Source organism: Corapipo altera, unplaced genomic scaffold (genome assembly GCF_003945725.1).
Source record: "Corapipo altera isolate COAL_440 unplaced genomic scaffold, ASM394572v1 105, whole genome shotgun sequence".
Lineage (NCBI taxonomy): Eukaryota > Metazoa > Chordata > Aves > Passeriformes > Pipridae > Corapipo > Corapipo altera.
In genome coordinates this window covers 82,797-96,895 of record NW_020884965.1, presented here as the reverse complement: position 1 = coordinate 96,895, position 14,099 = coordinate 82,797, and the positions used below count along the sequence as shown (strand labels likewise).

The 14,099-nt window shown below is 48.8% G+C and overlaps 1 protein-coding gene across 1 annotated transcript in view; it reads left to right on the top strand.

The window, feature by feature from the left end:
* The window catches only part of LOC113957328 (polypeptide N-acetylgalactosaminyltransferase 17-like), a 59,839-nt gene that overhangs the window by 5,519 nt on the left and 40,221 nt on the right, over positions 1-14,099 (top strand). The window lies entirely within an intron of this gene.

Below are 14,099 nucleotides of genomic sequence, written 5' to 3'. Positions count from 1 at the left end.
GAAGGAGCCTGTTTTGTTTATATGAGTGTGATCATTCACAGGCTGAAACGTTGAGAGGGTCAGGCAAAAAAAAAAAAAGAAAAAGAAAGCCATCAAATAGATATATTTAAATTCCACACAGGAGCTTGACTCTTTCTGCATTCAGAAAGTGAAATCCTTCTCTTCCTGCATTCATTTTCTGTAAAATTATGGTTTTATCTTTTTGTTAAGGAGCAAACAGTGAGGGGGGTGTGAGGTGAGGGCCGGGCAGCCTGTATCCCATGGGAGGCAGAGGATCCCCTGTGAGTGGGAGCTGAGGAAGGGTGGCAGGGCTGCCAGTCCTGAGAAAGATACTTTGGGTTTTTAATCCTCTGTTTTTGTAAAAATAAATACACCACTAGCCCAGCCTGCCTGGGAACATGGACTGCCATGTGGATACCCTGTGGCTTTCCATGACCTTGTGCCTGTCACAGAGAGTGATGGACGTGAGCGTGAAGGGGAGCACACCAATCCCAGTCCTGACTGGGTTAGTGCCTGCATGGACCTAATATCTAAATAGTGCCTGTCATCAGAACATAAAAAATACCCCTGGTTAGGCTGCAGTTATTTTTTTAATGTCAACCAAACACAGACATCTCAAACCAGGAGTCACGTCCTGCCTCTGCCACGTGTTAATGGAGACAGGGTTTGCCGAGGGTTTGTGTTTGATCTTCTTCAAATGCCTCTCTCTGTCTGTCTCCTCCCTGCTCCTCTGATTAGCATATTAAAGGCTGGGTGCGGGCAGAGCCAGCTGACAGCAGGCAGCCCCTGCAATGCCTTTTTAAGCACCCTGTCCATCAGTGCCTGGTGTGACTGTCACCTCTCCCGTGACGCACTCCGAGGGTTTGGGATGCAGAGCGTGGTGGAATCCAGGAATCTCTTGATGCTGCATTGTTACATTTTTTTATCACTTTGAAAAACAGGGAGCTGAAAAGCATGTAATTTATTCTTTATTAGACTTTGAGGGTTTGCTGAGGTGCAGGAGTTAGGGATGACTCCAGTTCCTTGGGGGCTTTTTCCCCCATCTGCACCTCGGTTTGTGCACTGAATTAGTCATGGAATTACATATGCTGCAAGGTTTTTTGGGAAGTGTGGGAACAAATCAGCCTGAATTTGGGAGAGAAGGACTTTGGGAAGCACAAACAGATGCCTCCCAAGCTTTATTCTGTGGTTGGTTGCAGGAGGTTTTGGCACATGTGGTACAGGGAAGGAGAGTTCAGCTTTGGGGAGCTGAAGGCTTTGGGGTGGAATTCCCAGGAATCAGTTAATTATCTGGGACTATTCAAATATCCACTGTTTGGACACTCCTGAGAATTTATACTGATTTTAACTGAGAATGTAGCTTCACCAAGTTGGTCAGGTGTAGGGGATGCAGTGCCAGTGGTGGGGGATGCTTGGGTGGGGCTGTGGGCAGGAGGGGAATCCCAGAATGGCTTGGATTGGAAGGGGCCTTAAAGATGATGCAGTTCCAACCCCTGCCATGGGCAGGGACACCTTCCACTAGCCCAGGTTGCTCCAAGCCCCATCCAGTCTGGCCTTGGACACTTCCAGGGATCCAGAGGTAGCCACAGCTTCTCTGGGTAACCTGTGCCAGGGCCTCCCCACTCTCCCAGAGAACAATTCCTTCCCAATATCCCATCTAACCTGCCCTCTGGCAGTGGGAAACCATTCTCCCCTGCCCAGGCCCTTGTCCAAAGTCCCTCTCCAGCTCTCTGGGAGCCCCTTCAATCACTGGAGGAGGCTCTGAGGTCTCCCTGGAGCCTTCTCTGAAGCCTGATCTGCAGGGTGAAGCTCTGTGGGGATGGATCACCTCTCCCTCCTCCATCTTCAGGCACAAAGAGCCTCCCTAGCACGGAGGAGAGGGATTTGATGCCCTCTCACAGACCTGCTGATGGTTTGCCAGGACTCCAGACACTCCTGCTGTTCAGCAAACATCAGAAAAACCCCATGAAAAGATAGCAAAACAAACAAACAAAAATCCCACAACGCAAACTTGCCGATGATACAAACTCGAGACCAGTTTTTAACAAGTATTTTATCAGTCAGGCACTGAAATCCACATAAAAATTGAGGCTTAAGGATGTTTCCAAATAAAAATCAAGTTAACTTGGAAGAAAATAAGAGGCAGAGTAGGACTGACCTTGGAAAAGGTCTCAGAAACTGTGATACACCAGGAATACTCGACCTCCGTGAGCAGCCCCAGTGTGTTCATTTGTACCTGGATCCCTGGTAGAGGAGATTTTGCTCTTCAGAGTGACTGGGGCGTGGCTGGAAGCAACATTTCCACCACTGAACAATATCCAATCACTGCCTGCATTTATTTTAAGTGCAGGAATCAGCACAAGTGTGGACTCAGAGCCCATGTTTGTCATGGGAGATGCTCAAAGGTGCTTTGTCGGGAGCTTGAGTCCAGTTTTCCAAACTGGTAAAATGCTTTTCATCACAACCTTCTCCATGGAAAGGGAGCTGTGTTTTTATTATTTCTAAGCAGGCTGTAAGCTCTGCACTGGGGGCTGGAGAGCTCAGGGCTGGGTGTTGTAGCTGTTGCTCCTTGGGAAGGGGATGGCAGCTCCCAGCTCGTTTTCCTCTTGGTGGCAAATGGTTTGTCATCACTGTTATCCTCTGACAGATGGGACAGGTAGAGGAGGGGAAAGGCACTATTTTCACCCCAGTTAATCCCACTGTTTTCACTGACAACTTGATTTTTTATTCCTGATCATCTTTGTTGGGAAACATGATGGCTCCTCCCGTGCAATAAGGCTGAGATTCCCTGGTGGATGCAGAAATCCCTGGGAGGACTCAGCCATGCCTTGTCTCCACTTGAAACCCTGGCAGGTGTCAGCTTTTTAGTGATTTTCCCAGAATTTTCTCTGGCAATCAGTGCTTGGGACCTGTCAGGACTTGGTTTAAGACTCTGGTCCACGGTCAGAGTCCAGCCTGGGCTTGGGCTGGGTGCAGAAAGACAGATATGGAAGCAGGCACAGCATCTCTGCAGCTAAAGGGGCTGTGGAGAGCAAGGACAGGTGGCTGTGCAGGTTTGTAGAGACTTGGCAAAGTTTGTTTTATTTATGATCTTCACCAGTGGATTTTAGAAAATGAAACCTGAATCCCTCAGGAGGTCATCCCGTGTCTGACTCTGCTGCTCCTCCTGAACAGAACTGATCCCCCAGGCCTCTTTCCACTAGATTTTGGGGAGGTTTGGATTTCCTCTGCTATGGGATTTGGACCCCACTGACCCTGTCTACTGAGGTTGCTCCAGGGGCTCCTCAAGCTCCCAGCCCTTCCCACCTCCAGGCTGGGGACACCAAAGGCACCTCCAGTGTCCCCAGGACAGGTTGAATTTTTATGTGTTTCTTGGGCATGACATCCATTCCTTGAACTTCCCCTGAGCTCCAGCTCTCCATCCTCTGTGGAGAAACCTCCCCCCCTCTGCCAGAGGAGGCACCTGAGGCTGCGTTTTCCCCCTTTCCTGCTCAGGGGCTCATTTGTCCCTGGCCATGGTCCCTCAAGGTTTGATGTGGGAATTCCTGAGCCCTTCCAGCTGTGGGGTTGGGGCCTCCCCATCCATATTTGATGTTCTGGCTGTAGGAATAAGACATGCCTGCTGCCTGCTCTGGTTAAACCAAAGCTGAGCTTGGCAGGACCTCCTGAGGGATTTAGGCTCCATTTTCTAAAATCCACCAGTGAGGATCATAAATAAAACAAACTCTGCCAAGTCTCTGTGAGTCTGATTTGTGCAGGTGTTTGCAAGACAGATTTTGGTTTTCACAGATTCACTGAAGCTGGAAGAGACTTCCAAGATCAGAGTCCAACCTGTGCCCCCCTTGTCCCCCAGCCCAGAGCTGAGTGCCACCTCCAGTCCTTCCTTGGACACCTCCAGGGGTGGGGACTCCAAACCTCCCTGGGCAGCCCCTTCCAGTGCCTGACCACCTATTCCATGGAGAAATTCCTCCTGATGTCCAAGCTGACCCTCCCCTGGCACAGCTTGAGGCCTCCTGTCCTGCTGTCAGTAGTTTCCAGGGAGAAGAGGCTCTGTGGCAGTCCTGGGTGGAATACTCAGGCATCCTTTCATCTCCCACTCCAGGGATACCTCCAGTGCCCCCAGATCCTGCCTCCAGCCAGTCCTTGCTGCTGTGGGGAGGACTCAAAAGGAGCAGCAGGAGTTGCCCTGGGGAATTCCAGCAGGCTTGGCACAGCCAGGCTCTCCCCCTCTCTGGTCTTGCAGAGAAATAAATCACTTAAATCCTATATTCCCCTGCATTCTTTATGAGCCCCCTGCCCATCCCTGGGCCATGGTCACATTGCCAGCACTGAGATGTCATTAAGGTGGGGATGATGCATGAGCTGGAGCAATCCTGGCTCCCTCAGTGCCTGGAGGCTGCAATTTGGGCAGGAATTGCTGAGATGCAGCAAAGTGAGGCCCCCTGAAAGCTGGTTTTATGGCCTCACTCCCTGGAGGACAAGTGTCCTCTGAAGTGTTTCTGGGGGTCTGAAACAATCACTCTGAGACCTCCTTTCCCTCTTCACTGTTCAAGGTGAGCTCAGCACATTTGCTCTGTGCATGTGCTGCAGTGTCTGGGATATAAATTACTCTATAAACCAAAAAAACCCAACAGGCTTGTGTTTTCCTAAAATCCAACTCCAAGCAAAACTGAACTTTGTCTTCTCACAAAAAAAAACCAAAACAAAACAAAACAAAACAAAACAAAACAAAAAAAAAAAAAAAAAAAAAAAACAAACATGCTTGGGAAATGCCAGGAGAAAATGTGACATGGAATTACACATCAGTAAATGAGGCTGATGACAAACTGAGGGGTTTGTTCATCCCATTGCATTCAGAAAGCCTTTGGGAAGCTCCATGTTTGTCAGGACTGCAAAGGCAAGAGGGGGGTTTTTTGTCTTCTCATCTGACCTTTCTTATGAGCAGAATAACTTGTGATGCTCATCCAGAGCCACAGAGTTGATTTTGTCACTCTTCTGGCCTCTGGGGACTCAGGCAGGGCAGTAACTCAGGCCTGGGAGCAGCCCTGTCTCACTGGGAGCTGTTTTTTCCAGGGATGAGTCTCTCTGTTCATTGATACAGGTTTCTCTAAGGCTTGAGAATTGTTCCTGGTGAAATGGAATCAATGCATGACACTCCTGTGATTTTCAAAAAGCTTGGAGTTAAAAATTCCCAGCCAGCTTCCAGTGTGTTTGGTGTCCTGTGAGGAATCCTTTTCATCTGAACTCCTCCTGGACAAGGAGGATGGGGATGGCCAGGAACAGAGACCAACTGCAATTCCCTGCCTAGAACCATCCCAGCCCTGCTGAGTCAGCAGAAAATTATAGCAATAAGAATATTTGTGACCAAATCCTGCCCCAGCTCTGTAGTGGGGCAGCTTCACTCCCAAATTCTGGAATACCTTTCTGCCCTGCCCTCCTGCACGTGCCCTTTTCTGGAGGACCCTCTTGGATTCCCCCTGGAACATCCGAATCCTTCTGAGCCAGATATTCTTGTCTGTGGAATCACTGGAGACCACTGTGTTTTATGGGAGCTTATGGCCAGGCTTGATGGGCTTTGTTCCTCAAAAAAATTCCTCCCAGTGTGTTTGTATTCCAGTCAGCTCCCTCCTGACCTTTGCTTGTGGTGTTGCTGGGCATGACCTGCACGGTGGTGTCACCATTTCCAGTGTGCCCTGGGTACAGAGCTCCTGTACCACCCTCAGGAAGGATGGCATCACTCCCTGGCATCGTGATCCTGAGTGCTTGAGTTCTCTTTGCCTGATTTGCCACATTCAGGTAGATTTTGCATGGCTGGGAATTTTGCATGTCCTGTGTTTAGGAGAGGTGTTGGCATCTCTGGACTCTTCCAGGATTAATGGCAGTGAGAAGCAGCATCAGCTTGTTTGATCTTCTCAAATTAGTTAGCTCCCTTTTCCACAGCTTCTTTAGTAGTTGAGTTATTGCTCAAAAAGGAGGAGAAAATTCCCAGCCAAAAGCAGTTGGAACTCATCATTTATCTCCTTCAGCCATCCTGGAAAATCTCCTCTTCCCTTCTGTGAGTGGCAGGAGCCTGGTGTTGAGTGTGTGTCCCTCCAAGTGGCACCACCTGAGGCTTGCCCTGTGCATCATTCAAGGAACAGAGGAAACAGTTACACAGGATTTATGTTTCCTTGGGCATTTATCCCTCAGTCTGGTGGATCACAACCCTTGTGATCCTCCATGGAGGCTCTGTGGGGCAGCATTCCCAGCTGGAGCTCCCTGGAGTTGAACACCCTCCCACCGTGACCTTTCCCTGTGGTACATTTATTATTCCCATTATTCCCAGCCAGACTGTTGCCTCATGGATGATCTAATGGCTGTGAATAAGAGGTGGTTGACCCCAGGAACTCTACACACAGTTCTCATTCCTCTCCTTCACTTCAGGCTTTTTCCAGGAGTCCCTCAGCAAAGGAAAATGCTGCTTTACCTCCACACCCTGGGCTGCCTCCTCCTGCTGCTGTTCAGCCACATCCTTCCTCAAATCCTATCAAAATTGAGGTGCCCGACCCAAACCTCCTTGGCTTTGCCTAAGAATTCGGCCACTGAGCTTTTAGACACCATGGAACTAAAATATATATTAGTTTTCTTCCCTCACTTGGGATTTCAGCAACATTTTCACCATCCTGGCTCTCCCTGCTTAGAAAATAAAATGCAATTCCACCTCTGAGTAGCCAGGCCAGGATCCAGCAGAGCACTTAACTTTGAAGCACCTGGGCCACCCTCTTGATTTCTGTGGCACTATTTCACCTGCTTAAATGTGAGTCCTTAAGTGCATTCCTGGATTGAGGCCTCTGGAGCTGAACTTGAGCCATAAGGGTTAATATTTTCAGGACTGAATTTTTCTCTGGGAGAAGGGGTTGTTCCTCATCCTTGCCCCCTCCAAACAGTGCTTCCATTTTATGAGCTAATTAACTCATCCAGCTTTAAAATACAAGTGCATCCTTCTTGGGTTTTGTCATGTGTCACCACCTTCTAGAGAGTTATTATGTCTTATTTGCACAGAAAATACTGGGAGAATGCAGCAGGAAGTGAGTGAACCTGTTCAGTGCATAAATTTATCCCTGAAGTTTCAGTACCAAACCCATTATTTCATATTCACCTACAGGCACAAAATATGTATTAATTAACCAAAGTGCTGCTAGTGGGCATATGCAAATGAAGTGGCATCAATCAAGCCAAGATCACCTGGTTTTGTGGTTTTACTTGAGAAATATTACTTTGTGCTTACTGTAGTTCCTTAAATTCTGTGCCTGGAAGTTCAGTATTCAGGCCATGAAGGGCATCAGAATTTCCCAGGGCTGCAGAAGCCACTGGAAATGATGCAGATGATAAGGAAAAATTCCTGTGCAATCCCAAGGAGGAGATGACTGTCTGGATGTGCCTCAGGCACCAAGAACCCAAGATTCTTTCTGTAAAGGGTATTTAATTCTGTCAAAGCAACAGAGTTAAATTGAGAGAGACAATCAGGTATAAATTCACATTGGGACTAAATATATCATAGAATCATAGAATTATGGAATATGCTGAGCTGGGAGGGACCCCCAAGGATCATGGAGTCCAACCCTCAGCCCTGCACAGGCCCAGCCCCAAGAGTCACCCCCTGTGCCCCAGAGGATCAGCCAAACCCTCCCTGAGCTCTGGCAGCCTTGGGGCTGTGCCCACTGCCCTGGGGAGCCTGGGCAGTGCCCAACCAGCCTCTGGGGGAAGAACCTTTGCCTGAGATCCAACCTGAGCCTCCCCCAGCTCACTCCAACCTTAAGATGTAAAATGGGAGTTCTAAGTCCCCAGTCCTACAGTACCCAAGATGACACAGGATTTGTCCCATGGCAAGTGCTCTCTCCAGGAGGAAGGTGATCCTCAGGGTGCCAGTGCCAGGGCACCAGGAGGAGCAGCACCTCCCAGCTGCCTCACTCGTGGTTCTTCAGCTTTGAAATGCTTGGCACATCCCTGTCCTGCACCTCTCCCAAACCAGGGGTGGTGGGGACCTCCTGCAGGAGGACATTTGGCAGTAAATAGTCTCCTGGCTGACCTGCATTTCTGCAGCATGTCTGTTCTCTGATTTGTTGCTTTGGCATCATTCAGGTCTTGATTGTGCTGAGGGCACCTGGGGGTTTCTGTGAGGATGCATTTTATTTGCTTTCCAAATGAGAGCTCTGAGCTGGGTATCAACTGAGGAGTCAGGACTGGGGGAAGGAGCTGGAGCCTTTGTTGTTTAAGAAGAGTTAGTGTTAACAGTGCTGGCAAAGACACTGTGGGTGGCAAAGGAACTCCTTTATACCTGGTCTTTTCCATCCAGAGCTGTCAATCCACCCACCAAAGGGAGGGAACTGTGGAGATCCCCCTTCCATGTAGCACAGACGGGTCAGCATGAACCCCACGTGCTCTGGATGTCCCCCTACCTGCCTATTTTGTCCTTGGAGCTCTGATTGGAGAGAATTGGTCCAAATCCCTGGGTTGAAACATCCCTCTGTGATTTTCTCTGTGCTGGCAGGACACATTTCCTTCCTGCCATCCTCTTCAATCAGCCATGAACTCTGGGAGAGTAAGGCCCAAACCAACTGTCACCCCCCATTTGGTTGGATTTGGTTGGCTTTGCAGACATAGAGCTACAAACAAACACAAAGTTTGCAGCCAGAAGTTAAATATTTCCTCTCTCCTTCTTGGGATTTTAGGTTTAAAACCATCTCAGTGCACAGAATTACATCAGGTTTCTCTTCAGCAGTTTAGCTTTGAAACTCTGTATGGGTCTGCAACAAGGCTCGTGTTCCTTGTTGGTAATTCCAGCATCAGGAACCCTTTGGCTGTGGGCATTCAAAACCCAGCATTCCTGCAGCTTTTGAACATCCTGGGACATCTCACCATCTCCTGATGAACCTGGATTTTGGCAAGGTTTGTTTTCTCCTTTCCTGTACTTGCTCTGTGGCATCTCCAGTGGGTGCTCAGAGGTGGAGAGCCCCAGGAGGTGACCCCTGGGGCTGCCCCAGGGGTTCCTGCTTTGGTGGCCAGCACAAATGTCTTCATTCAATACCACTTGAAAAACCCAGAACTGGGAAAAACCTGCAGTTTTCTGCTGTTCCCACCAGTTCCTACACTGGGCTGTCCTGAGAAACCCTCCTGTTCCCCAGGGCTCCCTTTTGTAGCCAAATCCACCAGTGAGGGGCAGAGTGGGACCTGGTGACCAGCAGGTTTTGCCAGAGCACCCAAAAAGGTGACCAGCCATGTTCTCCATCCCAACTCCCTTTACAGCTTGTGTTCCCAACGTTATCCAAGGGCTGCCACCACGTTTTCAGTCCGAGCTCATCACAGCCACTGAGTCCCTGGGAGTTTTCTTGTGTTTCTGCTGCCTGGACAGGGAGGAGCTGCTGCCCAGCCTTGGGGCTGTTGATGTCCTGTGGTGATAAGTCACTGTCACCTGTCCATTCATCCCACACCATCCCACCAGAGCAGTGGGATCACTCCCACTGGCTTTACTTTGCCAACCAGTAGGTAGAGCCTCTGCCACTGCCCATATCTGCTGCTCTTGGACTTGACCTCCTGGCCAAGGGTTTGCTGAACCCCCACATCTCCCTGTGCTGCCTGGAGCTGCATCTCCATGTGCTTCTAAGGCAAAAGCTTCAAAACACTTAAAAATGGTTCAGAAAACAGACCTGTTTGATCCCTGCCACCAAGGTCTCCGTGGCTCAGGTTGTTGGAGCAGCAGGAGCAGCAGTCAGACCCTTCCCAGCAGGGCATCTCAGTGGTAATTTTTGCTGACAGCCAAAAATCAGCCAAGTGAACCATTTTAAAAGCCTTTCAGAGCCCTTCATTTGCATCATCTGCTGCTCTTGTCAAACACATGGGATGGTGTCTTGTCACGTCTCCTGTCTCATTTCTAGAAGAGTTCTGGTGTCCATTTAGATTATATTGCAGGAGCAAACAATTGTTCAGGGATTATCATCTGTATGATACGAGGAGAACGCTCAGGAAGAGTCACAGGGTTGTTACCTCGGGTGAAACTGCCATTAAATATAGTTTTTTCCTATTTTATATGTTTATTTTGGTAGTTGAAGCTATTGACAGGTCCCCAGTGCAAGGCCATGCTTGTGGAGGGGGGTTTCTGTGAACAAAATGTGGTTTCTGCTGTGCCCAAGTGAGGTGAGGGACCAGAGGCAGGGTCAGCTTATTTTGAGGGTCTCTGTGGAGCAGGTTTTGCTGCCCTGGTGTGTGGTTGGTGTAAGGACCTGGTGACCTGCAGATGTGTCCCCACGAGGGGACAGGAGCCACGTGCCCTGGGGAAAGGTGAGGAGTGTCCTGTGTCATGTGGACAAGATCCCAACTCCCTTGGGATGGAAATGCTTCTGCAACGCCATGGATGGATGTGGTGGGAGGTGTAGGGGCTGTCCCCATCTCATTCCATGCCTCCAAAACCTCCTCCTTGGGAGGAATTTCCCCCTTGGCTGTGTGTTCTGCTTCCACTGCAGCTGCAAAATGCCTCTTGTTTCTGAAACCTCTGCTGTGTTTAAAAACATTTACAGCAACTGTATTTTCTTTTTTTTTTTTTTTTTGGTGAGGCATTGAATCCTCCTCCCACCTTTATGTCCAATAAAATTGAGAACTATCCACCTCAAACCTGAGCAAGAGTTTGCCTGGGCTGCTCTGATTTCATTCAGTTTGGGAACAGTGTGTTTAATGGATTTGCTGGGCTCTTTCAGTGACACATATAAAGGGAAAAATGTGTTTATTGGTATCAAATTTAGAAGCCCTGTAACATTTAAGGGGAAGATATGTTTGAAAATGGGATCTGAAATGGGAAATTGTCGGTTTTTGCTGCCTTTGCAGAAGTTCTCTCAGCTTTACTGACCAGGCTCCTGCGGTGCAGTTGGAATCCAATTCCTAAAAAACTGAATGCATAATAAAACACCTGTGGCATGTCATCATTTTGGGTTATATTACTGTAACTGGTGTATATATCTAAAGGCAATCATCACTGCAGAGGAGGGAGGAAGATACAGAGAGAGCTTTAAATTTCATTAGACATTGAAACATCTGAAGGAGGAACTATAACAGTAATATATAATAAACTCTTTTTTTATCTTCTCATAAAACTGTATCTCTCTTCCTTTTTCTTCTGAAGTTGATCTAACTTCCAGCATTCAGCTTCCTGAAATAAATCCATGATTAACTAAACAACAGGTATTCATAAAACTCCTTGTTTTATGGCAACATTTGAGGTGGTGCAGAGCACGTGCTCTCCGAGCAGATATACAGCCCTCAGGTCCATTATTTGAACTGTGCATAAATGAGTAGTTATGTCTGGTGGAGCTGATGTTCAGGTTGTACTTCCCCTGCTGGTGTAAATCCATGAAGGTTTATGGAAGAGCAATATCCTTTTATAGCTACAAGGAAACGTGACCCAAGGCTGGAGATCTCCAGGCAGTGCACCCAGGGGATGATGCTGAGCTTTTCTGAGCACATCTCAACAACTGCAAAGGAGATTTTTTTTTTTCCGTATTTCCATTCCAGTTAAGAGTAAATCCTGGGGCATTTTGGGGAACTGGCTGCTTCCATTCCTGGAAAGCATCACCGGGAGGGAGGGAGGGAGGGAGGAAAGCTTTGTTCTGAATAAGCAGCTCGTAGTAGATGGTTGTCATCGAAAGCATTTAGCTCCTGGCAAATGTGTCTCATGTAAATACAACAGGCTGCAAAGAATATCTGATTGTGAAAGGCATGGAAAAAATGCTACAAATGCTCTTGCTAATCCCTTGGAAGGGTCTGTGGCTCTCAGAGGTGAACAGGCAATCCCTGTCCAGGCCGTTCACGTAAGAGCTGGACTCTGTGATCCTTGGGGGTGCCTTCCAGTTCAGAATATTCTGTGATTCTGGACTTAAAAATGCAGTTGTGCAGGTTTCTCTGTTAGAAGTGTTGTGATGGTTGACCCCTGTTTGATGTAGGGCTGTACAGCCCCCACAGATTTCCCTGTGATGTCCATCCTGACCCTCACGGGACGCTGAGCTGAGGGCTGGGCTCACCAGGGCTCATCGTGGGCAGCTCCTGGAAACAGCAGCTCTGAGTCAGTGACAGCAAAACCAAAGGGATTTAGCAGGAAAAGAGCTGAGAATAAAAGCAGGACACGGCTCTGGCTGCCCACCCCCTGACTGGGCTGTGTCGCTCCAGGACTTCTGTCTGGAAAAGGGTTTTGAGTTGGAAATGGTTCAGAGGAGGGCAGGGAGAGATGGAGGGGAAAAAGGGCTCCTGCATGGGAAAGAGCTCAGCAGAGAGGGTGTCTGGAGCTGGATGGAGGAGGAGGATGTGGGAAAAGCTGCACAATCAGTGACACAGAGTTGCTTTTCCTTGGCCCTTGCACTGGGAGCACAGAGGGGTTTGGAAACACTGAAGGAGGTGTTCCCAGTGTGTGTGGAAGCTTGGCTGCTGCTAAAAGTTCACTTATTCAACAGGTTAATTACTGGATGAAAAGTCCCCTGAGGGCTATTAAATTTTGAGGAGGCTGCCTGTGGCTCCAAGTGTCACCCCCATCTCTGCCCAAGACTGGGACTGAGCTCTGGGGCAGCAGCACTGCACATTCCTTCTCTTCACCAAACTCTGGCTCTTGGCCACATCCAGCTCCACTTCCCTTAAAAACCTAGGCCTGAATTGGGCTGAAGGCAAAGGGAGGACTCCTGGGTGTTGCTTCTGCTCAGTCTCTTCCCCCCACCTGTTTCCCCCCCTGTTTTCCTGCAGTGGGGTCCCCCCGGATCTGCTGGTTGTGTCCGTGTGATGCTCCGGGTTTCTTATTGAAAGGTCTCCTCTTCCAAATCTCGTGGAAAAACCCTGGAGGAGGGAAATGTGTGCCTTTATAAGGTGAAGAAAGAGTTGGGCACTTGGAGTGATTCATCCTGCTGAAGTTTCACTCCTGCAGTGGGAGTTTGGCTCGAGGCCTGAGGGTGATGCCAGTGCTGGGGACGGCTGAGGAGCTGCATCTCCCAGGCCTGGTTTCCCCTCCGTCCCTGTGGCCCTGCTCCACAGCTCCTGTATGTTTGCAGGACGTCTCTGGGAAAGCCAGAAAGCACAGAAGATGCACACAGGTTTACAGCAAGTGATTTCCAAGTTGTTTGTGCTCCCGCCTGCAGCCAAATCCTTGTACAGAGGGGAAGGATTTCTTCTGACAGAGTAAATCAGCTCAAAATCTCCTTGCAGGAGAGGTTAAGCACAGCAGCCCCAGATCTGTCAAAACTACACTCGTTTCATCATCAAGGCAGACAATGTTCTCTCTTCTGCTCTGAGGAGTGTGGTCTCTGTTAACCATTTACCCCCTTCCTGTCTCAATCTCTGTCCTTTAATCACCTGTAATCAGATTACTGGGCCTGACTTCCTCCTCCTCTTCTTCCTCCTCCTCCTCACTGCTGTCTCTGCCAACCCAGCTGAGCCAGTTAAAAGGCAAGATTGGCAGATGCTCCAGATTTTTGTGTTTGATTTTTTTTCCTGCTGTTGCTCCTCATTTGACCCTTCCTTTGTGCATCACTGGTAGAGATGCTGGAGGATGAAATCCATTTCCTTCTGCGGGTACTGCACTTGGCACTCGGGCTCTGATGCACCAGCACTTTCATTTGAAGTCACTTCAGGGGGGTTTAGCTGGGCCATAAAAGCCTGTGCTCATCTGAAAGCTGAGGCCCAGGTAGCAGGGACATGCACTCTGCCTTGATGAGTTGCGGAGAGGCAGCCAACAGAGCAGACAGCTCGAAAAAAAAAGGCAGTCAAGAGTTGGACTCGCTGATCCTTGTGGGTCTCTTCCAGCTCAGGATATTCTGTGATTCTCTGAAATGCGTTTTCTGGCACTGCTGTTCTTGCCAGGATTTGTTCTTTCACATGAGCAGCAGGTTAGAAAGGAGATGAGCAGAATTGATGCACCAGGTGAAAAAAAAATGACTGCAGGAGACATTTACAGTGTCAGGAAAAGCAGCTTTGAGGAATTGTCCCCTCCTTAGAAAAGATGTTTCTCTTCTAAGAGCAATTGAAATGTTGTTTTAAAGAAAGGAAAAAGAAAAGATACTGAGGATGCTGGAGGCAAGTGGGACAGCTGGGAC